Here is a 22,608-nt window from a genome sequence, read left to right on the forward strand (position 1 = left end):
ATCCTCTATTTGAGTGCCAGAAAAGGGGATGGGTGGTCTCAGCGGAAACCCTCTAAGGATAGCCCTTTGGATTACACGTTAAATACCCATACAGGCGGAAAGCCATTTGACTGTTCTGTGTTGCAGGAGGCTACTGTGGAAATTTCTGGTGTCTCCGCCTCCCATGCTTTTTTGCTAGCTCTGGATTCCCCAGTTAACCTCTTGGGCAGAGACCTGTTGTGCAAATTGCATGCTCAGTTCTTTTTTTCAGATAACAGGATCGTCCTTCGGTTACCTCAAAATCAACTTCCCCAGCTGTGTGCTGTTCTTACCCAGACTTCAGAGGACTCAGTCCTGCCTGTGGACCCGATCCTACTGAGCGACTCAGACAGGAGGTAAAAGCCTCCCTATGGGGCACTTTAAAAACAGACTTGGGCACTCTCCGGACAGAACCAGCGCATATAACCTTGAAGCCAGGCATTGTAATTCCTCGAATTCGTCAGTATCCCATCCCTCAAGAAGCTCTACTAGGCCTCCGGAACCTTATCACCACATTCCTGCGGTTGGGAGTGCTAGTTTGCACCAAGTCTCCTTTCAACACCCGCATTCTGCCAGTCAGAAAACCTGACACGGATCCAGAGTGAAAACCGGTATATCGATTTGTCCAGGACTTGCGTGCAGTGAATAGAGTCATTCAGGCTAGACACAATATGGTACCTAACCCTCACACTATCCTGACTGTCATTCCAGCAGGTACTGCTTGCTATTCGCTAATAGCCTTGTGTAATGCCTTTTTCAGTATTCCCCTAGATCAAGACAGCTGGGATATCTTTGAATTTACATGGACAAATCCAGAGACTGGGAGGGCAGAATAGCTGACCTGGATTTGGCTACCACAAGGATATATTGAATCGCCAACCATTTTCTCCTCTATCCTGACATGCGATTTAGCTGATATTAAGCTACCTGGTGGGTTCACTTATCTCTTGTATGTGGATGACTTCCTGGTTTGTTCTCCTGATCAGGTAACATGTGAAACAGACACTATCTATTGCTAAATTGCTTGGTAGATAAGGGACATAAAGTGTCCCCTTCTAAGCTTCAGTTTGCCAAGGACCAGGTAACCTACCTTGGTCATGTACTGACCCTGGGACATCGAGCTCTATCTAGTGCCCGTATCCAGTCAATCCTTAATATCCCATGGCCAGAGACTAAATGTGAAATGCGGGGATTTTTAGGCCTTGCAGGATTTTGCCGTTCTTGGATTCCAGGTTTTGGAGAAATGGCAAAGCCCTTTTATGAGCAGATAACCCATGAATGCTGAAGTAGAGGGAGCCTGTGCCCGCATTGGGGAAAGATGCTGTTTTTATATTAATCGCTCTGGTTTAACTGAGAAGGATTTGCAGGCCATCAAGGATGCAGCTGTTGTTTTCCACACTGTGTCTCTTGATCATACCCTTAATTTTGAGGACCTCCTCCCAGACCTTGGGTCATGGTTTACTGGCCTTTTCTGTAAAATTATCAAATGGAGTATTTTCTTTCTTTTCTTTCTATGTGTTGTTTGGGTAATGTTGCAATGTGCAAAATGTTTGTGTAGTGCTGTTACTAAGGGTTCTACTGTCCGTAGAAGAACACAATATTTCTCCCTCCAGTTTGATCGCAAATTGCATAACAGGCCTGACAGTTTGGATTATCAGGCCCGAAGGGGGGACTGTGACAGTCAGCAGCAACCCCCTAACATCTAGTAGCCTTATAATAGCTGGCAACCATTAGGAGAAATTGGACACCTCACGGACACAGTAGCCTGAACTTTAGAACTGGCTTTCCTTATCAGTCTTGAGGCAGTTGAAGCTGGTCCTAAGCGGGTTTTTGCTGAGCAAATTGCAGAAGTGCAGGGTTTGCTAACCACCAATCAAATGCTAACACAGCTGAAGCCTGTGTGTGAGTATGTATAAAAGATTCTTGGTTTTTGTAGGGAGTAGAGTTTTTTTGTACCAAGGTACAGAACTCTCCTTTCTTCTGCAGAATAAAGCAACCTTTTCCTTATCCCTGTCTGGCTGTCATTGGCTCTCAGCTATGGCAGACCTGACATATCGGTAACACAAGGGAATGCTGGGAAATGTAGTTCTTTCCCTGCTCCAGGGCTGGTTCTATAGGCAGGGAGTTAGATAAGGAACTACAGCTCCCAGGGCCCCCTGTTGGTTCTCAACTCCCAGGCTCGATCCCTGCTAACTGTCGCGTCTGCAACTGGGCTGCCCCAAGCAGCTGCTTGCTTTGCTGGTGCCTAGAGCCGCCCCTAATGCAGAGTCATCTTGGGATGGCTCTGTGGGAAAACTGAAGGGGTTTGCGCCTCTCCCCCAAAGTACAGTCATCAGAAGCCACAGGTTCTATATAAATCCTGGGGAATTTAGAGGAGGCCGAGGCCATCTGCATGGTGGCTCTGTGCAGGCTAAAATACTCTCACTTAATCCTATGCTGTGTGGCTCCATTGCAGCTGCTCTGGCAAAGGATTCCTTAGTGACAGCTGCCTCAGGGCACAGCTTTTAAATAGGTGTTTCCCAGTGTGGATAGGGTAACTGGAAAGTTAATGCATGGTGGGGATGAGAACAATGTGCAATCTGCTGCTCACATGCCCAGCTGTGGCTCTCCCATAAAAATGGAGCAGAATGTGTCACACAGACAGTGGGCATCCTGTTCTTGTTGAGATGGGGCAGATCTATGTGAAGGGCACCTCTCTTAACTGCCCTAATGTAACTGAGCGGCTTATTCCACAGTATTATAGCTCAGTGAATTCTAAGCATTTCCCCCCTTATGATATAACTACCAATCAATATATTATTGCTTTAGCATTACTAAACTATGGATAGATTGGGCGACTGATAAGATAAAGTATGTTTGTGTATAGCAAGGCCATTATTAACAGGAGACAGTCAGAACTGTATGTCAATCTTTGTGCCATCCTGTCAAACTAACACTAACAACCAAACCAGTCCAAGCTGCAGTCTGCCAGATGTCAAACTACGTGAGTAACAGCTCCTTATATATATTCTGACACTGCGAATGGGAAACATCCTGGTGGCTGCAGGAGAGGGGGGGAGAAATATCAACATTAATAAAGTCAGTTCTGACTTTTGGCCAAGATGTCTACAATCCCAAACCAGAGCACTCAGTATAGATATGGGAATGATTTCACTGCCAAGTCTTAGCTATTAATACGACTTACAACAATCATATCATTCTAATCAGCGTTGCTTTGAGTTAATTTGATTTCAAGCCTATTCCTCTGTCTCCCCGCCTTCTGGAATTTACACAACATGTTGGAATGCTTATCTCTGTGTGGTCTTTGTGATGCATTGTATTGAGTTAAGCACTACTTAGGGGAGCACTTTGAGGAAATGACTTCTCCTTAAGTTAAGGAACCCTCATCTTGACTATCCAGTTCTTTTCATGGTTAGATCTAATGATGGGCCTGGTCCAAGGCCTCCAAATCTTAATAATCTCGAGCTTTGAAGTTCAGATCCAGAACGGCAATCCATGTCTCTACAGCAGGCAGATCTAAACCGCAGGACCCAACACCCCCATACTTTGTGGCTTGGGCCAGTCTCCACTTTTTTCTTGCAAGTTTGACCTATCTCTATGTCACGTGATTTTATGAAGCACAGCCCCTTTCATTTACAAATTCTCACAACTTCCAAATTTCAGGTTTAGACCAGGCCACTACTAACCAAAAGTTGGGACCATCTGGTGGTGGTTTAGCTTCTGTTAAGAGATGGTAATCTCAGTCCAGGTCCAAGTGGATGGGTATTACCCAACAGACATCACTGGTATCAAAATTAGAACCAAACGGCCCTCACATTGTAGCAGCCTCAGTGCACAAAGATTGAATGAATTAGAGACTGAATTAGGGTCCTAATCCAATGCTTAGTGACATGATTAGAAAGTCTCCCACTGACATCATTGGGAGCTGGGTCAAACTTGGAGGTTGTCCTTCTAGATCAAGTTTAAAGTATACTGGCAGGACAGTGCGGGGTATAGGCAGTAGCAATGCAAACCTATACTGTAGCTTGGATACATACAGGACTCCAGTCTCCAAGGTTGCTAGCCTGGTACTTTTCACCAGTATTTTATTTGTTTGTGGTGTTTTGTTGTGTAATTCACCATCTCAAAAGCAGAGGAGAACCCATCCCTTGTGCATGGATCTGTAACTCAGTGCCTTTTAGAACCCTGTCTCTCCCTGACTCCACCAGGTGAACAGAGTCTAACATGCTAATGATGGGATGGCAGCTGTGCAAAGTCCCTCAAGGATATGTATGCATTTAAAGAACTCATTCATCACAACCATCTGACATGGGCATGTATAGAAGATTGTGCTGTTGTTTCAGATTCCAGTCAGACAGCACCATCACTGCATGTTTTCACTCATCTGAGTAATAAATTAGTGACAAATACATTACAACACTAGTTGCTATATCAAATATATCAATTAGTTCAAGGGGATGTATTAATTTACTAGTTAATTATAGTAGCAATATTTTCCGCCATTCATACAATATTGATTACAACAAAAAACACCTTTCAACTTATGTTTTGTGAAAATATCCTAGATTGCTTTAAAAAGAAAGTAAATTCATCAGGACAGAGAAAGTGTTTTACACTGGTCTATCTCTGTCTTGGCACTTCTGCAGCTGTTGTCAAAGGAGTATTTGAGTGCTTACATGAATATTGATTAAAATTAGTGAATTTAACCTCATAACACCCCTGTTTATAAAGCATCTTGTAAATGTACAAAGCCACATAGATGACTACTACGACTAAACAGCACTCTGTGCACCTGAGATTTTTCTCATTCATGCTCGTTTTTGAAGTACAACTTTGTTGTAGACAACTTACTCCATCACAATGACTTTGTGCCCTAGCAAATCTGAACTGGTGCCAAAACCATGAGATGGAAGCTTCAAAGACAACAGTACATCCTACTCCCACAGATATGCAATTTACACAAAAATTACAGACAGCAAGACAGTAGGTTTTCATCGTTTTCTCCCCGAGTACAAGCACCTCAGAGTTTTAGAAACTATTTACAACCTAATGCAAGCATTCCAGTTTATTTTTACATGATCCTGCATGTTTATTACTTATACTTGCGCTCTCTCTCTCTCTCTCTCTCATCTTTATCTAGTCCAGTGCCCTGACCCCAGTTCAGGTACAGGTTGTTTGGAGCATTACCCAGAGGGAAGAGATCAAAAGAAATATCAATACCAGTGCTTTGTGTTTCTATAGCACCTTTCCTTTGAAGATCCAAGAGTAGTTTGTAAACATTCATTATAGTAAATGCATAATCCGTGTGAGATAGGTACGTCTTATCCTTCTTTTACAGACGGTGGGTATAAAAAACAGGTGAAGTTACGTGACCATGGTCACACTGTCAGTGGCAAAGTCAACAATAGAAGTCTGAGTTCCTGAGTTCCCTATTCAAGCCAGTAGATACACTCCATGCACCAATAGTAGGGGCTGGATAAACCAGTTCTGAAAGAAACCGTACATGTGCCATCTCGTCTATCTGGCCTTGAACTATTTAAAGGCTAAGAAATGAAATACAGATTACAATAAATATATCACCCTACCCATCTCTGGTTACTAACCAACAGAACATGGCTTTCCTAACAGCCATCCTAATTTGATTTCTACTCATCTTGTCTTTCCCATTGTGTACTGTGGACCTGCTCTAAGTAGCCTGTACCCAACAATCCTTCTGGCTTTTCAACAAACCATTTCATTATCCCAAGCTTTTACTCCCAAGAGCCTTTCTGACCTCCTAGCTTTATTCCTGCCCCAGTTCCAGTTCTTCAGGATGGCAGTTGCTTAATCTTCCCCATTTGTTTGGTTCAAATATATGAAAGAAAGACTTACAAAGCCTACAGAGAACTTGGAAGATTAGAATCTACTGAAAACTGGTGTTATCTACTAGTCAAAGCATTGGACAGGGAGCCAGGAACTCCTGAGTCCTAAACCTGACTCTGAAAATGACTCCGTCAGCACGTCACTTAGGTCCAGATCCACAGAGGTATTTAGGCACCTAGGTATTTAGGCTCCTGGGCCTTAAACTCTCAGCCTCAATCTCTCTAAAAGTATAATAGGATTAATACCTGACACAGAGTTATGAGACTTGTATACATAACATGAATATTGTCTTTATCCATTTCTTTTATTATTTCTCCTGACTACTAGTTAGGTTACTTAGACTCATTTCATAGTTTCAGTGAAGTTCTTTACACACATCCCAAATTCACCCACTCTATAACTGCCAATATACTCCCGCTCAACCCCCACTCCAAGGAGATTATAGGAGTTTAGCAATCTCTAGCTATTAGAAAATTTTGGGTGCATTCTATCTTTTGGAACTTATTAACATTAATGTTTTAATGATTGGTTCTGGTACCATTTTCAGGCTGATATTAAAGCTCTTCTAATAGAGGGAAAGCAGAAAGAAAACTCCCCAATCCTACAGTTTTTGCTCCATAAATTGCACTGAGACATTGCATCTGTATTTGATGTGGTTTCATTGCAAAAGCACATAAAAGCCTGCAATCTCCCCCCTCCATCAACCCAGAGCTGGCCTTACCATGAGGCTAACTGAGGCGGCCGCCTCAGGTGCCAGACTGTAGGGGGCACCACTAGGACCCAGAATGTGGAAAATTGTCTGCTGCTGATGCATATGTAATGAGGGGATGAGGGGAAAGCAGTGGATGTATTATTCCTTGACTTTAGCAAAGCTTTTGTTATGGTCTCCCACAGTATTCTTGCCCACAAGTTAAAGAAGTATGGGCTGGATGAATGGACTATAAGATGGATAGAAGGCTGGCTAGATCATCGGGCTCAATGGGTAGTGATCAACGGCTCCATGTCTAATTGGCAGCTGGTATCAAGCGGAGTGTCTCAAGGGTCAGTCCTGGGGCTGGTTTTGTTCAATATTTTCATTAATGATCTGGAGGATGGCATGGACTGCAATCTCAGCAAGTTTGCAGATGACACTAAACTGGGAGGAGTGGTAGATATGCTGGAGGGTAGGGACGGGATACAGATGGACCTAGACAAATTAGAGGATTGAGCCAAAAGAAACCTGCTGAGGTTCAACAAGGACAAGTGCAGAGTCCTGCACTTAGGACGGAGGAATCCCATGCACTGCTACAGACTAGGGACCGAATGGCTAGGAAGCAGTTCTACAGAAAAGGACTGGGGGTTACAGTGGGAAGAAGCTGGATATGAGTTGACAGTGTGCCCTTGTTGCCAAGAAGGCTAACGGCATTTTGGGCTGTATAAGTAGGGGCTTTGCCAGCAGATCGAGGGAATGATCATGTCCTCTCTATTAAACACTGGTGAGGCCTCATCTGGAGTACTGTGTCTAGTTTTGGGCCCCACACTACAAGAAGGATGTTGAAAAATTGGAAAGAGTCCAGCGGAGGGCAACAAAATTGATTAGGGGGCTGGAGCACTTGACTTATGAGGAGAGGCTGAGGGAACTGGGATTGTTTAGTCTGCAGAAGAGAAAAATGAGGGGGGATTTGATAGCTGCTTTCAACTACCTGAAAGGGGATTCCAAAGAGGATGGATTTAGACTGTTCTCAATGGTTGCAGATGACAGAACAAGGAGTAATGGTCTCAAGCTGCAGTGGGAGAGGTTTAGGTTGGATATTAGGAAAAACTTTTTCCCTAGGAGGGTGGTGAAGAACTGGAATGGGTTACCTAGGGAGGTGGTGGAATCTCCTTCCGTAGAGGTTTTTAAGGTCAGGCTTGACAAAGCCCTGGCTGGTATGATTTTAGTTGGGAATTGGTCCTGCTTTGAGCAGAGGGTTGGACTAGATGACCTCCTGAGGTCCCTTCCAATCCTGATAGTCTATGATTCTGTGTATTCTCTCTGCTCTAAATGCACAGAGATGAAGTATATTTTGGATGTGGTATAATATTCCAAAACTCCTCACTATACCTGAAGAAGACCTACACCAGCAATGCAGGGCATTAGAGACAACGTTGACAAATGATGACATGCGCGATATTGATGCAAGTGATTTAGGAGATGAACTGAAAGCCCTTTCAAGATACATTTCAGCAGGATCAACTCCAAAGGCTCTTCTGGAATATATGTGCACAAATAAGATGACCACCCTCTTTCCAAATTCTTTTGTTGCTCTGCGCATACTTCTAACACTTCCTGTAAAAACAGTTGCTAGTGGAGAATGCAGCTTCTTCAAGCTGGAGTTAATAAAAACACATCTACTCTCCACAATGACACAGGAGAGGCTGGTCGGCCTTGAAACTATCTCAACAGAGCATGAGCTGGCCCAGACTGTTTAAATCTTTGCAACCAAGAAAGCATGGAAAGCACCACTTTGATTATTCAAACAGAAAAAAATGCCAGTGTTTACTATGCATACAAGAAAAGTTACATTTGCTGTTCAGAGGTTTGAAAATTAAGTGTTACTTAACATTTTTGAACAAGGCATTTTAAGTTGTTAGTTCTACTTTATTGGGGTAGGTAGCAGAGCAGTACCATGAGAGGAGTAGAACAGGAAGAAGGCAGAACTGAGACCTTTCAAAGTTTTGGCCCAAGCGAAGGGTCATGGGGCGTTGTTTGAGTTCCCTGCCTCAGGTGCCAAAATGTTGTGAGCCAGCCTTGCATCAACCTAGTAAAAAAGGCACATAAAGGTTCAGAGTCTGGCTGTGATTGATTTGGTTTCTTATCATTTCATCTGGTGCCATGAGATGACAGCTTCAAAGACACCATTACATGCCACTCCCACAGGGCCAGGGCTCACTTAAAAACTCCAGAGGAAATTCTACTAGGCATTGTGATCCTCCCCCAAAAACCCACCCACCTGCTCTCATTCCTGTCCATCTTTAGTCATCTTCTTGGAAATTAGCTACTAAGCTACTTCCTGTATCTCCAAGAGGCTTTGCTTGCACTGAAGCACCAATACTGGACAAATGTACTCTCTCCTATTTCCTTGCTCTCTATCTTCCTTCTGTTTTAATTTCTCTCCTCTCATCTTACAGCTTGTTTTCCCTCTCCAATCTTTTCTCTCTCCCAAGCCTGAAAGAAGGTTTATTCTCCTTTCTCTCATCCCCATGCCAGAGGTCTGCCACCCCAGGATAACATATATAGACAGGGAATGAGGCAGGCAGCACTGCTGATTGCCTCCCTGCCTGTGGACTTGGATAGATGTATTAACAAAGAGCAAGAAAGGAACAGTGGCAGCAAGAACAACAGATGGAATAGCTACTCCTAATGTCAAGAAGAGAAAAGGAAGAATGGAAAGTGTCATTCTGGAATCTTAAGGACATGGAAGTAACTCATCTGGACCTGGGACATGCAGAAAATTGGGGCAATCCCAGCCAAATATGCCCTCCTCCCATTTTTACAACATTTCCAGAATAAACAGATGGATAGTCTCTACTACACTACTACTAGACTGTGCTGTAACAGCCTGGTAGCAACTGAAAATGAAGGCAAATAATGTAATAGTTCCCAATTTAGCCAAAGATCTCAGGAGCACCAGAAGCCTTTGAATATTTTGGGGATCTAGCCCAATCGGCTTTGAAGTCTATACCCAGGGTCTCCTGTTTATAGATAATCAACTTCCCCACTGATGGAGGTGCTGGCAGTTGCCTTATGGGCTGGTTATACTTCAGTGGATAAAGATTACTGTGCCAAAGGCATGCCCTGGGGGACATTTCCAATCTTGGGATAACAGAGAGCTCCAGTTAACTGCAGTTTGAATACGCAAGGATTGGTTGTACTAATACTTGACAAAAAAGAAGAAATAATTAATCAGACTATGCCACAAATATACTCAGGGCCAGCACAACCCATTAGGCGACCTAGGCAGTTGCCTAGGGCACTAACATTTGGGTGGCGGCGACCGCAGCGGCCAGATCTTCGGCTGCCCCTGTCATCCACGGTATTTCGGGGACGGGACCTTCCGCTGCCTCTGTCGGGGGTGGTATTTCGGGGGCGGGACCTTCCACCCCCTAGGGTGCCAAAGAAGCTGGCAGCACTCCTGAATATACTTACAGTATGTTCAAGGATATACATGTCCAGGTAAGGACATATTGCCAACCAATAGTAATAGTTATATGAATTTTAAACAGAAGTAGATTCTGAGCTGGCTGACCTTCTTTCTTAGCAAAATATGCATGAGCATTGCAAACTGGCATAAAGTGGTGCTAAGGAATAATCCTTCTTTGCTTTGCCAAGGCTTGAAAACCCTATATGTTTCCAAATGAATGTGTGAATTAACTCTGTTATTTGAATGGTACTCCTCCTTCCAGTGAACTATAGAAACAATACAAATGATATTGAATCAATCTGGTTCAATTACTTTGTGTAATCTTGGATTTGACCTAATTGATAAGAACTTGGAGAGACATTTTAAATTATTGTTTCCACTTTTGTTGTCTCCCTCCTTTATTCAAATTCAGCACAGCAGAGTCAGTAAAGGAAAAGCCTAATTTTTTCCTGAAAAACACTTTGTATCATTTTTAATTTATTTCTTTGGATTAATCAGCTCCTCTTCTCAAGATGAGACTATGAACAAATATATACAAAGATGCATGCTGAAATTATAAACTAGATAAATGCCCACAACATAATCTTCCCTACCCAGAAAACTCCTCATGACTATGACCTTTCTTTAACATACTTATATCCTTCTGGATAATATGAGAGAAAAGTGTCCCTAAAAGTCAACAAACCTAGACCCCATCATATCAAGGGGGTGGGGAGGAAGCATTCCAAAGCTGAAGAAGTTTTACTGAAGAACTTCACCCTTGACTGTCAGACCTCTCCAATTTAAACTAAAGGATCAGGAGCTCCTCAGCTGAACTGAGCTCCCACCCCAGCATATGAGCCAGACAGACAGGCCCAGATCCTGGCAGTTAGAAGCCTACATATGTTTGAGTATCTGGGCCATGGTCTGTAAAGTTGCTGGGACCCAACCATTTAGACCTTAGGTCAAAATCAACACCTTGAATTGTAAAAGGAAACAAACTGGAAGCCAGTGAATTTTGTGGTGCATTCATGTAAAGTGTTCCTTGTGAGAACCATTATTAACCAGGTAAGATGTTTCATTTGCGAGGATGGAGTTTTTGAATATATTTCAGGTGTAGCATTATTTAAAGTACATAGCATAATCAACTCATAAAGTTCTGTCTGAAAGGAAATTCAGCTCTTTGCAGATGCTAGCTGGGACCTATATATCTAGTGGCAGCTTAGCAGTCAACAGTATCTTCAGGTTGTGAACTTGAATAACAAATTTTAGGTGAGCTCCCTCAGCTGAGGAATCTGATAGAATCTCTGCAATTTCTTCCAGTTGTCTCCCTTACCCCCATATAATAGCATTAGCTCAATCTTATTTGGATACAGCAAAAAGGGCACACCGCTAAATTCCAAATAAGGAAGATTTTATAGAATAAAGTTTCTCTAGAATTACCTCATCAGGGTATGTTAGTGCAAGTCTTTTCAGCATTTGTATTTTGTTTCTATCTGTTGTTCAGATGCTTTATTCTCTCTGTGGCTGTGCATTGAAATACAGATTATTTTTGTGGAGGTGGGAGTAAGCTCCGGTCAGATAAAAGGGGTGTGTCAAGTACTAGATGTCTGTTTATAAATGTCTGTGTATAAATACAGTCAGAAGGCTTAGAATGATGCCTGTCCAAATCATACTGACTAAGATGGTGGGTGCTGAATTCAAGATCAATGCTTTCAGCTGATTAATCAAAAATATACCTTTTACTCTTCGGTGGAGAAAAAATCAGAACAATACTCAAGCTGAGTAGAAAGAACACACTCAAATGACTTGCTCAGGTTATACTTTTATCATCATGTTCTGCCAAGTAGTTTTAAAATCAGAAGACAGAATAGTCAGGGGAAACCCTGTTAATCCCACTTGTCTGACCCGTTCTTGTCAGAGTATGAGCTTTGGAAGCAACAAACTACAGAAAGTCTATGCCCCCTCTCTAACATTATTGTCCCCCCCTGCTGTTTTAATTTATGTGTTTAATTTTGGTTTGCAGGGTGCAATATGGCTAATTGCTTGAGAACTGCACAACCTTACAAGTGAAATTTTGCTTTTTATAATTGTGGTACATCAAGTGTAATAATGTACATTTAATTTCTCAAAGATAATTATGCTAATAGAATTATTTGAATAAAAATTTACTTTATGCAGGATAATGGCCTCCACCTCCTAATTTATACTAATGTACTTCTGTAAAGAATTTTAAATAAGCCACTTAAACCTGAGGCTAGCAGGGTGGAAGCACAGGACTGAAAGTGCACCAAACCCTTAGGAGGGACAGAAACACTTCGTATACATCTGTAGTAAATCCTGCCAGAGGTCAGGTGTAGGAGCAGTGCTTGACAGACCCCAGAAGGAGCTTTATCCAACCCCACTCACTTGGAAGACTGTGTGAATCCAAGTCTGGTTCTAGAGAGAGAATAAAGAGGAAAAGAAGGGTCCATATGTAAGGTCCTTCAGTGATATACCTCAAGGACTCAGCCTTCAGGGGGCTGAGCACTCCTGCCAAGTGCTAAGTGCCCTTGACTCTCTCTGATGTGAGTGGAACTTAAGGGAGGACACGTCCTCACGTGATGACTCAGCATCTTGCCCAATATTCCAAAGCGCTGAGCCCTCAGCAGCTCCCATTGACTTTGAAAGCATCTAGAAATAGGGAAGAGGAAGAGAACGTTCCCAGTCACTAAAGGAGCTTGGGTTATTTTTACGGCCCCTTCTTAAGCAGTTGTTGAGTTTAAGGGCTTGGAACAGGCTCTGAGCAGGGGTGCCAGAACATGAGCATAGTTTGGGAGGCAGGGCAGGGCTGGCCTTAGGATTTATGGTGCCCTAGGCGAGATTATTAAACTGGTGCCCCTGTGCCTGATTTGCTCGTAGCAACACAAACATAAGCTTACAGTATTGGAAAACTTGCCACATTCACGTTATTAAAACCAGTTTAACTTAATTAAGCACACTGTAATGCTGATGGACTAGCACTAAAGAAGCAGCACTATAGAAAAAATTCTGATATGACAGAATGATGCAAATAATATATATTTTTTAATTTATCAAAATTTTATTGGAGATTTATATGAAGAGGTATTGAAACAAAGATTTGTTTTTAACTAAAAGCAATCTTTCTGGCTTTTTTGGCTGCAAAATCAGTAATAATGTCATCGTATGACAAAGACAAAGTCTTGTCTTGTTCGATTGCAAGAACAGCAAGACCAGTTAAGCGTTCCTGACCCATTGTACAGCGGAGATAGTTTTTAATGAGCTTTAGTTTTGAGAAACTCCGTTCTTCTGATGCTACTGTTACAGGAATTGCCAGTAGAATACGAGTGGCAATGTACACATTAGGATATACATCAACAAGTTTGCGGGTATGAATAAACTGTACAATGTCCATCACTGATTTTGCATGTGGCAACATTGATGACAGTGTACTCAATTCTCCGTACAGTTCAAGTCCATTTAAATCAAAACTATCACCGTGCTTCAGGAGGCTCTCTAGGTTCTTGCACTTTGTCATTAGTTGCTCTTGTTTTCCTATTTCATTGAATTTAGTTATGTCATACAAAAATCCAAACTGTTCATGGTGTACTTGCAAGGTATTAAACCTTTCATCAACAGCAGATACTGCTTTATCCATCACAACATTAAAAAATTCAACTTCAAATTTCTTTTCTGGATCGTCTATGGGCATGATCTGCTGTACAGATTCTTCACAAAGTGTCCCTGGCCTTTTTAACTCATATTAACTATGTATTTACTTTATGAAAGTTGGAGAAAACATTGTGAAAATGTAAAACATTGGCTGCCCAACTTCTGGGCTGGCAAAAGTTATACTGACTCACAGGGAAAAAAAAAAAGCAGGAGAATCTTAGTACAACATATGGTCACTCTATACCAGGGGTCGGCAACCTTTCAGAAGTGGTGTGCCAAGTTCACTGTAATTTATGAGCTCCTGACTGGCAAGGGGCCGGCAGCCTGAACCCCGGAGTAGCAGTAGGCTGAGTGCTGCTGGCACCCCAGACTGGCAGCAGACTGAGCCACTCAACCCCCCACCGGCCCTGCTCAGCCCGCCACCAGCCCACTCAGCCCGCTGCCGGCTGAGTGAATGGAACCCCAGGCTGACAGCAGGTTGAGTGGTTCAGCTGGCCTGCTCAGCCCACTGCCAGCCTGGGGTTCCTTGGGGGTCCCCAGGCCAGCAGCAGGTGCTGAGTGGGGCCGATGGCTGGTATCCCAGCTGGCAATAGGGCAGCAGCCGGAACCCCAGAGCAGTGATGGGCTGAGCCGCTCAGCCTGCTGCTGCATACCATCAAAAATCAGCTCACCTGCCACCTTTGACACGTGTGCCGTAGGTTGCCGACCCCTGCTTTATACACTAGTAAGGAGATGAGCATATTACAGTTGTTGGAGGGCTCTTATCAGGAGTAACAGGCTATAGGAAAGTCAGTCAACATTTTTTGTTTCTCTGATGAAAACTGGCCCACTCCCTGCCTCAAACCAAACCTGTCACTAATAATTGTCAACAACTTAATTTTCTGTTTTTGGCTAAGATATTGATTTAAAAAATATATATATTGAAATTGGATTCAGGATTGTTAGCAAGAATTTTTGGCAAACAAAGTTGTTAAATGACAATCTAAATGGCAACACAGTACTGCTTTCATGCTTGGCTCATCCCCTAGCCTGCTGGTTCAACAGCTGCAGTAGAGGAGGAGATAGGTGGAAAACTGCAGGACCCCAAAATCCACCTCTTGGGGTGCAGAGTGGCAACAGCAGCAGCAAACCCTCAGGTCCAATCACATGCCAATGGGCATCACCACCAGCCTTACGGACCATGGTGAAGTTAGCACAGCATCTGATCTCAGGGACGGGGCACCCATGGAGCCACAGCAGCTCATCCTGCCCTGTGCAGCTCCCCCCGGATGAGATGGATCGCTGGCAGCTGCCAGCCCGGGGGAGAGGCGCTCCCCAGCTAGAGTGGCCAGATCCAGATGTCCTGATTTTATAGGACCAGTCCCGATATTTGAGGCTTTGTCTTATATAGCCACCAATTACCCCCATCTAGAGTGACCAGACAGAAAGTGTGAAAAATCAGGACTGGGATGGGGGGGGGTGTAAAAGGAGCCTATATAAGAAAAAGACCCCAAAATTGGGACTGTCCCTATAAAATAGGGATATCTGATCACTGTACCCCAATCCCCTATCCAGATTTTTCACACATCTGGCTAACCCCAGCCAAGCCCTGTGTGACATTCCAATTCTGGCTGCCTGCCAGGAAGTGAGTCACTTTCACTTTCATTCCTCAGCAGGCAGCCAGCCTCCCCTCCCCCCACCTACCCCCAGCACCTCACCCAACCCAGCCCTGACGGAGGGGAGGGAGGAGAGAGAGAGGGGTGCTCCTGGGGAGGAGGGAGAAAGGAGGGGGTGCTCCGTGGGGCAGGGGGGAGAAGAATGGATGTTATGGGAGACAACAAAGGATACTGGTTCCAGAGCCACACAGCCTGCCTCACCTGACCTCAGCCGGGGGGAAAGAGTCACACTCACAGGTGAGCTCCTTCCCCAACCCTACCCCCACCCCTTCCCAGAGATCCCAGCAGCCAATCCCATTCCTCAGACTGTGCTGCATTCGGCTCTCTCTAGGACCCAGCAGCCCTGCTTCTACACTGTCTGGGCTGCCTGCAGAGTGGTACCCCCAGGCAGAGTCAGGCCCTACGCCGCTGCCTATTCTGCCTATGCCTAAGGACGGCCCTGGGCAGGGGGCTGCGTTACCCACCTCAAACTGCAAGCCTTGGGCAGGCATGGAGCGGCGCTGGCAGGGGCTGCGCTTTGTGATAGGGGAGATGACAAGGTGATCAGCTCCCCCACCATGGAGTGTAGCCCCCTGTTGGTGGCACCAGCCTCTTCCTGACAGGGGAGCTGAGGTGGACCTTTACCGCAAGGCCTGGTCCCTCTCTGTGAGCCCTGCTCCTCCTTTTCCCTGGAGGTCCCACCCCTCCGATCAGGCTGGAAACCAGAGTTGAATCATGGTAAAACCCACTCAGGGAGCCCAGGCCACTGCGGGGAGCCCCAGACCCTCCACCTGCCCTGGACAGTGCACCCTGGGGGTTGGGACGCAGGTCAGGGCCACAGAGGGGCAGGGTCTCATGGCCCACCCACTTCTACTTCTATTGAAGTTCCAGTGCTCCTGGCTCTGAGGAGACAAGACACTCCATATTCTGCTCTTTGACATCCACTCACTTAAATCTATTTCTAAATGTTTGACCAATGCCCATAGAACCTTTTTTATGTGGAGACAAAACTTTCAAAGTTTCCAATGTGGCAGGATGCAAAATAGCATCTACTCGGTGTGTAACTGTACAATCCTTCACTTTGTCCCACCAAATTATTTCTAACGCAATGGCATTGGACAGGTCAGTGCTGTTTTATATTTTGAAATCCTGTGAGCATGTCTTAAATAGATCAGAAATTGGCCCAGAGCCATGAATTCTCTCCAAATGCTTTGTGATGCTCTATGGAAGGAAAAGGAATGGTGAAGGAAAGGAGATGAAAAGCCAGTTTAACCAGGCACATTAGGATTCCCTCTGTATCATTTCTCTCCCTAATCACAGGTGGGAGAGAGGGGACAGCTCAGGAAGATCCGAGCTTATGATGTTTATAGTACCTCAAAATGTCTAACATGAATATCCAGTTTTTGCTCTTAAAACCTCGCCTTGTACCACTTTTACTATTGATTACATCTGCAGCATTTCCCTGTCATTAGAATTAGGAACTATTGTAAATTTCATGGGAACAGCTTAAACAGTGAAGTGTGATAAATGAAGGCTTTTAAAGGTGCTGACTGTAATACTGGATTAATACAAAATGGCATGATTAATGTCTAGACTGTCAGTTAATATTTTTTGCTTTAATTATTGCAGTACTTCTTTCTAAAGCCATAAGTGGATTTACTGGTGATGGAAAGTACTGGATTGACAGCCCTAGAGGTTGAAGAACTTTATTTATCCACTGAAAAGCTGAATACACAAACAGCAGGATGTGCAAACCTCCCCTATGCTTTCCCAGTGGTGTACCTCTACTCTGTTCTGGATGAGCCGTCACTCTGCATTCTCAGTTAATCATCCCTACTACCTGCTGAAATCACAAATAAAAGGGCTAATTTGGTGGTCTTTTTGCTGTGTGGACATCTATCCACTAGACAACAGATTGAGGTCACCCCACTCATTTCACGAACAATGGTTATGATGGACCAAACTATATTATCCAAAATATCCTCATGATTTCCCATTCTATGTATGGAGAAATACTATTATGCCTCAGATACCATAGGGTAGTAACTGTTGCTATGTAATGTTGACCGTTGTAGGCCATCAATTCATGACTACTTTTACTATCTACTGTAGCAATATGGTGATTTACAGGTAAAAGGCTTTGAATCTCTTTTTTTAAACTCCTTATTTTCTTTGGGGACTTCTGAAAAATTGATTATATGAGAGGGACTCTTGCTTTTATGGAGTTAAGTTATTTAATGTTATTGTAACACATCTGTAGTTTGTTTTTCTTTTGTTTTCCTCTGATAGCTTTAAATGCAGAGTGCCTTATAACTCTGGATGGGAGGACTGGTTTGCATAAAATAAGAATGGACATGGGTCTTCACAGAAAACACAAATCAAATCTTCTTTATTTTTATTGCTGAAATTTGCAGAATAAACATTATAAAAACAGAATAGAGAGAGGTGATAACATTATTATTATTTGTATTGCACCATAAATGTGCATTCTGCTTAACAGACAAATAAAAGCCATCTCAAGAGATCACTTCAAGTTCATCTTCAGCATAGAGTGCAACTTTTACCAGAGCATTTTTCCTTTTTCTGAATTAGAAAAGCCAACATTTTCAAACTTGGTTGCCTTAAGTTTAGGAACTTAGGGATAGAGTTTTAAAGGTATTCAGGTGCCTAACTACAGTGGGAGTTAGGCACCTTAGAGTCTGTTCCCTAAATCCTTATTTAAGTGCATAAAATACAAGGTTTGATTTTCAACAGAGTGTTCAGTAGTAGGTGGCATTGGCAAAACTCCCATTGATTTCACTGGAGCCAGGATTTGACCCTCAAAACTCCCATCAAAATCAGTGGAGGTGGCCTGTGCACTGCTTCTGAAAATCAGGCCTTTAATTTAGTTTCCTAAATATGGATTTAGGGTCTTCGCTTTAGGTTAAAAATTTTGGCAAAAATTGCTGCTTAGTAACACAACAAAGAGTATGTTTGTCACCCCTCGCCAGATTTCCAGTAAAACTATATTATTTTTTTGTTAAGAGGAGAGAAACTGAAGTGGCTCAGTCCTACAATGAGTCTGTGTGAAAGAAAAAGCATAAAGGAAGGATTGAGAGAAAGCGTAGTTGGAGGACTGCTTTGAATTAGTTTATACATATCTGCACTCCCACACATCAAGAATTTGCACCCACTTCAGGAAGGAAGAGCCTAGATTTTTCTCATTCTGAACAATCATTGACTTCCCCCTTCCTCCCTTTCTGTCTTGTCTGTTTATAGTATAAGCTCTTTGAAGCAAGTGCTGACCCTCACTATGTGTTGTGATAGTGCCTAGTACAAGGGACTCCAATTGTGGTTAGTGCCTCTAAAAGCACTACTATAATGCAAAAAATTAGTAATAGTAGCATTAAGTAGAGAGAAACAATTGTCCAGCTGCAGTATTTCCCTGTGTGTAGTGGCCTAAAGGTATCCCCAAATAAAAAGCTCAGCTCTTAACATCTAAACATATTAAATGTAGATACACACATCTATACTAGTCTTATAACTCACCCTTTCTTCGTCATACAGATGGCTAAGTGTCATGAGATATACTCTTTGAGTTTCTGTAGTTCCACAGACCATGAAATAACATCCCAGTCACTGTACACCTTCCAGTACTCATTCTTATCCATTTGAGAGATTGTGGAAATGTGCACAGTAACCATATACCAGTGGGTGGTAGTCTTAAATTAAGCCTCCCGCAGACCTAAGTTTGGAGAAGAGAAGAAAAACATAAACACTCAGGGCCAGTGCAACCATTTAGGCAAACTAGGCGGCCGCCTAGGACGCCAAGTGGTTGAGGGCACCTAAAAGCCCCCTCAGGTGAGGAGGTGGAGGTGAGCTGGAGGGCGGCGAGCGGAGAAGGTTGCTCGCAATAACGGGGGCGCACAGGGGGAACCGCTCTCTGTCCCAGCTCACCTCTGCTCAGCCTCCTCCGCTGAGCACACAGCCCAGCTCTAAGTCTTCTCCAATCAGTGCCACAAGCCTGGGCGGGGAGGAGAATTAGAGCAGTGCCGACGTGCTCAGTGGAGGAGGCGGAGCCGAGGTGAGCTGGGGCGGGCTACTCAGGCAGGGTTAGTTTCCGCAGGAGGTCTCCCCAGGCAGGGTTAGTTGCCATGGGGGAACGGGGGGGAGAGAGGTTAGCTGTCGCGGTGGGGGGGTGGCTGCTGCGGGGGGGGTCCCCAGGTGGAGGGCTGAGTTAGCTGCCGTGGGGGGGTGGGGAAACTTCCTTGCACCAGCCCTGTAAACACTGCATTACTTTCTGCAAGATTTGGGGATTTAAATGCATGTCCCCAGATCTCTATAGTGTGTTTGGAGGTAAGGGATACAATATTAAAGCTTTGTAGTCTGCCAAAATACATGCTTGTCAATAAATCCTAAACAAAAACTGATTTAAAGGCAAAAATCCCTAGTGAATGCTTGGTTTTAAACGTGCACCTGTACAAATGGGTGGATTAGTAAATAGAAGAAAAAGGGGCTGTTGTCATCTAATTCTCATGTCCTTTAGAGTAACAACTGACACTTTTTCTAAGAACTGTGAATAATAAAGTAGATATTTTAGTACCATATTATTTTCTTAAATTGCTCAAATTAGCAGGCCAGAAATGTGTGTCAAGAATAGAATTTAAATTTGGAACACACTTGTTCCCACATAGTCAAATATTAGGGGGTAGCCGTGTTAGTCTGTATCCACAAAAACAATAAGGAGTCCGGTGGCACCTTAAAGACCTGAAGAAGTGAGGTTTTTTACACATGAAAGCTTATGCCCAAATAAATCTGTTAGTCTTTAAGGTGCCACCAGACTCCTTGTTGATCACATGGTCAAAGTGATTGCAGTGATAGGGAAAATGTTATTTTTGCTTCAGAGTATTTTATCCTGACAGTTTCAAGGCTTATGCAACCTCTCTCTCTCTTTCTCTCTATGTTCACCTTCTAATCACTGGAATATTGGGTGAAATTCTGGCTGCAGCTAGATGGAAGTTTTTCTATTGTCTTCAGTGGAGTCAGTTTTTCACCTGTTTATACAGACCAAAACAAAACAAATCTATCAGAGATGGGTCACTGTATAGGGTCAGCTAAATTAGAGCCTGAACCTTCACTTTCTTAACCCATATCATACTGAGGATAGTACCCGGAGTAAATAACAAAGAAGGGGTAAGTAGTACACGTGGATGGCATTTATTCTTACAGTCCTATTTCTGAATAAATGCTTCCAGACACAATCATCTTTCTGAACCAAGGAATCAGAACAGGGAGATTATAAATAGGCTTGGAAGGGTTGGATTTTTGTTGGAAGATATCAATAAATGTCAGCTTCACCCTGTGCTCACAAACCAGTAAAAAATGTTTCCATTGATGATAATAGAAATTTACATATAGTCAAAGTAAGGAAAATGCTGCTTGAGAAATTATTTGGGTTTGATTTACAAAATTTACTTTGTCAACATCACATGCCAAAATAGACAATTTGTGTTTTAACAGTTAAAGCTTTAACATTTTGGATCTCAATGTCTACTGTCATTAAATAATTGTTTGACCAGCCCATTCTCAGGGACCACTCTCCCTCATTTCCCTCAACTGTGAAAATTTAACTGAAGCATCTTTTTCCATTTTTTATTAAACATAAACATCAATATGATCTGTCAAAATTATCCAAAAAGAAACATTGAATTCTGCCAACCCTAATTATAAAACAATTCCAATGACAGAGGTGAGAAATTTACCCTGACATTTTATTTTGAGGCATCAGTGAAAAGGGCAGATAGTCTCTATCTGTCGTTTAAGGGTCTCACTAGTCTCTATCTGTCGTTTAAGGGTCTCACTCAGAGCCTATTAAAGCCAGTGGGAATATGCCTATTGATTTCAATGGGCCTTGGATCAGGTGCCAGTTCCAGAGGTTTCAAAAGGCAAGAATTTGAGGTCTGTGAATGCATTGTACCAACATGCCTTTCCAGAACCCTTCAGGAGGATCAGTGTGGTTGCACTTGGAGCAGTGAATTAAAGAATCATGTGAAGTGTTATTCGACAGTTTACTCAAGCTACCTCTGGCCTTGAGGCACTAAAATACCTAAACATGTACTTCACTTTCAACATATGAGTGATCCCATTGAGGTCATTGGGACTACTCACACTTAGAGTTAAGCATATGCTTAAGTGTTTTGCTGGATCAGGCCTCTGTGCCCTATTTCCCTGAAGAATTTATTAATTAATTATAGGTGACATCCCTGTGACAAGTGCCTGGAATAGACCACACTGAGAACAGACTGCAAGAAACAGGGCAGACAACTGGTGGTTTATTCTATAATGAGATTCACCAAAACAATAACCCAGGAGCTTCTGTAGCACCACATTGGTTAACCAGAAGCCAAACGCTGTCCCCTTTAGGCATGCCAGCCCCTGGCTCCCATCCAGACAAACAGGTCTAATAGATTGAGAGGTTACTGAAAACCCAATTCACCATATGTGAGGTTCTACTAATCCCAAAGGATCAGATGCTTTCCCCCAGGTCAATGTATATCTCAGATCTTTCCCAAATATCATGCTGTTATTCAATCCTTAGTTTATTAACTAAAGATTTTACTAATAAAAGAAAAGAAGAGTTATTGAATATTTAAGGAATATACATATAAGTGATTTTCAGTGTTCATAGACCAGGATAATAGCAGTGATGGAATACACTGCTGGCTTGCGAAAGTCTGCCTGGTAACTTCCAAAAGAAGGTCTTCAGACCATTGTTCAAAACACTCCTTTTTAATTGTAAATCCACAGTCCAGAGAACTGGAACAGGAATGAGGTAAAATGGAGATGTCTCAGGTGTTTTTTATATCTTCTGCTATGTGAATGAAAATTTACTGTCTCAAACAAAGCCCACAGCTCCTGTGTATAGGAAGTTATTGACGAAGATGGCATCCAAGGTCACATGTAAGAGCATGCAATATGGATGTGTTTTGCTGAATCACAGGGGTGATCATTGGCTCCTTACTGTCTGAGGCATCTGCAGGAAGACTCATTGAAAAGCTAGTTCCATTAATGGCCATCATCATCTGAATGGTCCATCAGCAATTGAATGGTTCATCAACACTGGGCAGGCTAGATTGGATGTGGGTGTCATGCAAGAACAAATCACATATCTGAGACACAAATACATAGCAAATAGTCATAACTTCAAATACAAAGGTGATACATGACTATAAAACAGGATTATCATATTTAGTAGATTTACAGCTTTTTTCCATTGATACTTTACATGACATACTTTGTAT

Source organism: Gopherus evgoodei, chromosome 1 (genome assembly GCF_007399415.2).
Source record: "Gopherus evgoodei ecotype Sinaloan lineage chromosome 1, rGopEvg1_v1.p, whole genome shotgun sequence".
Classification (NCBI taxonomy): domain Eukaryota; kingdom Metazoa; phylum Chordata; order Testudines; family Testudinidae; genus Gopherus; species Gopherus evgoodei.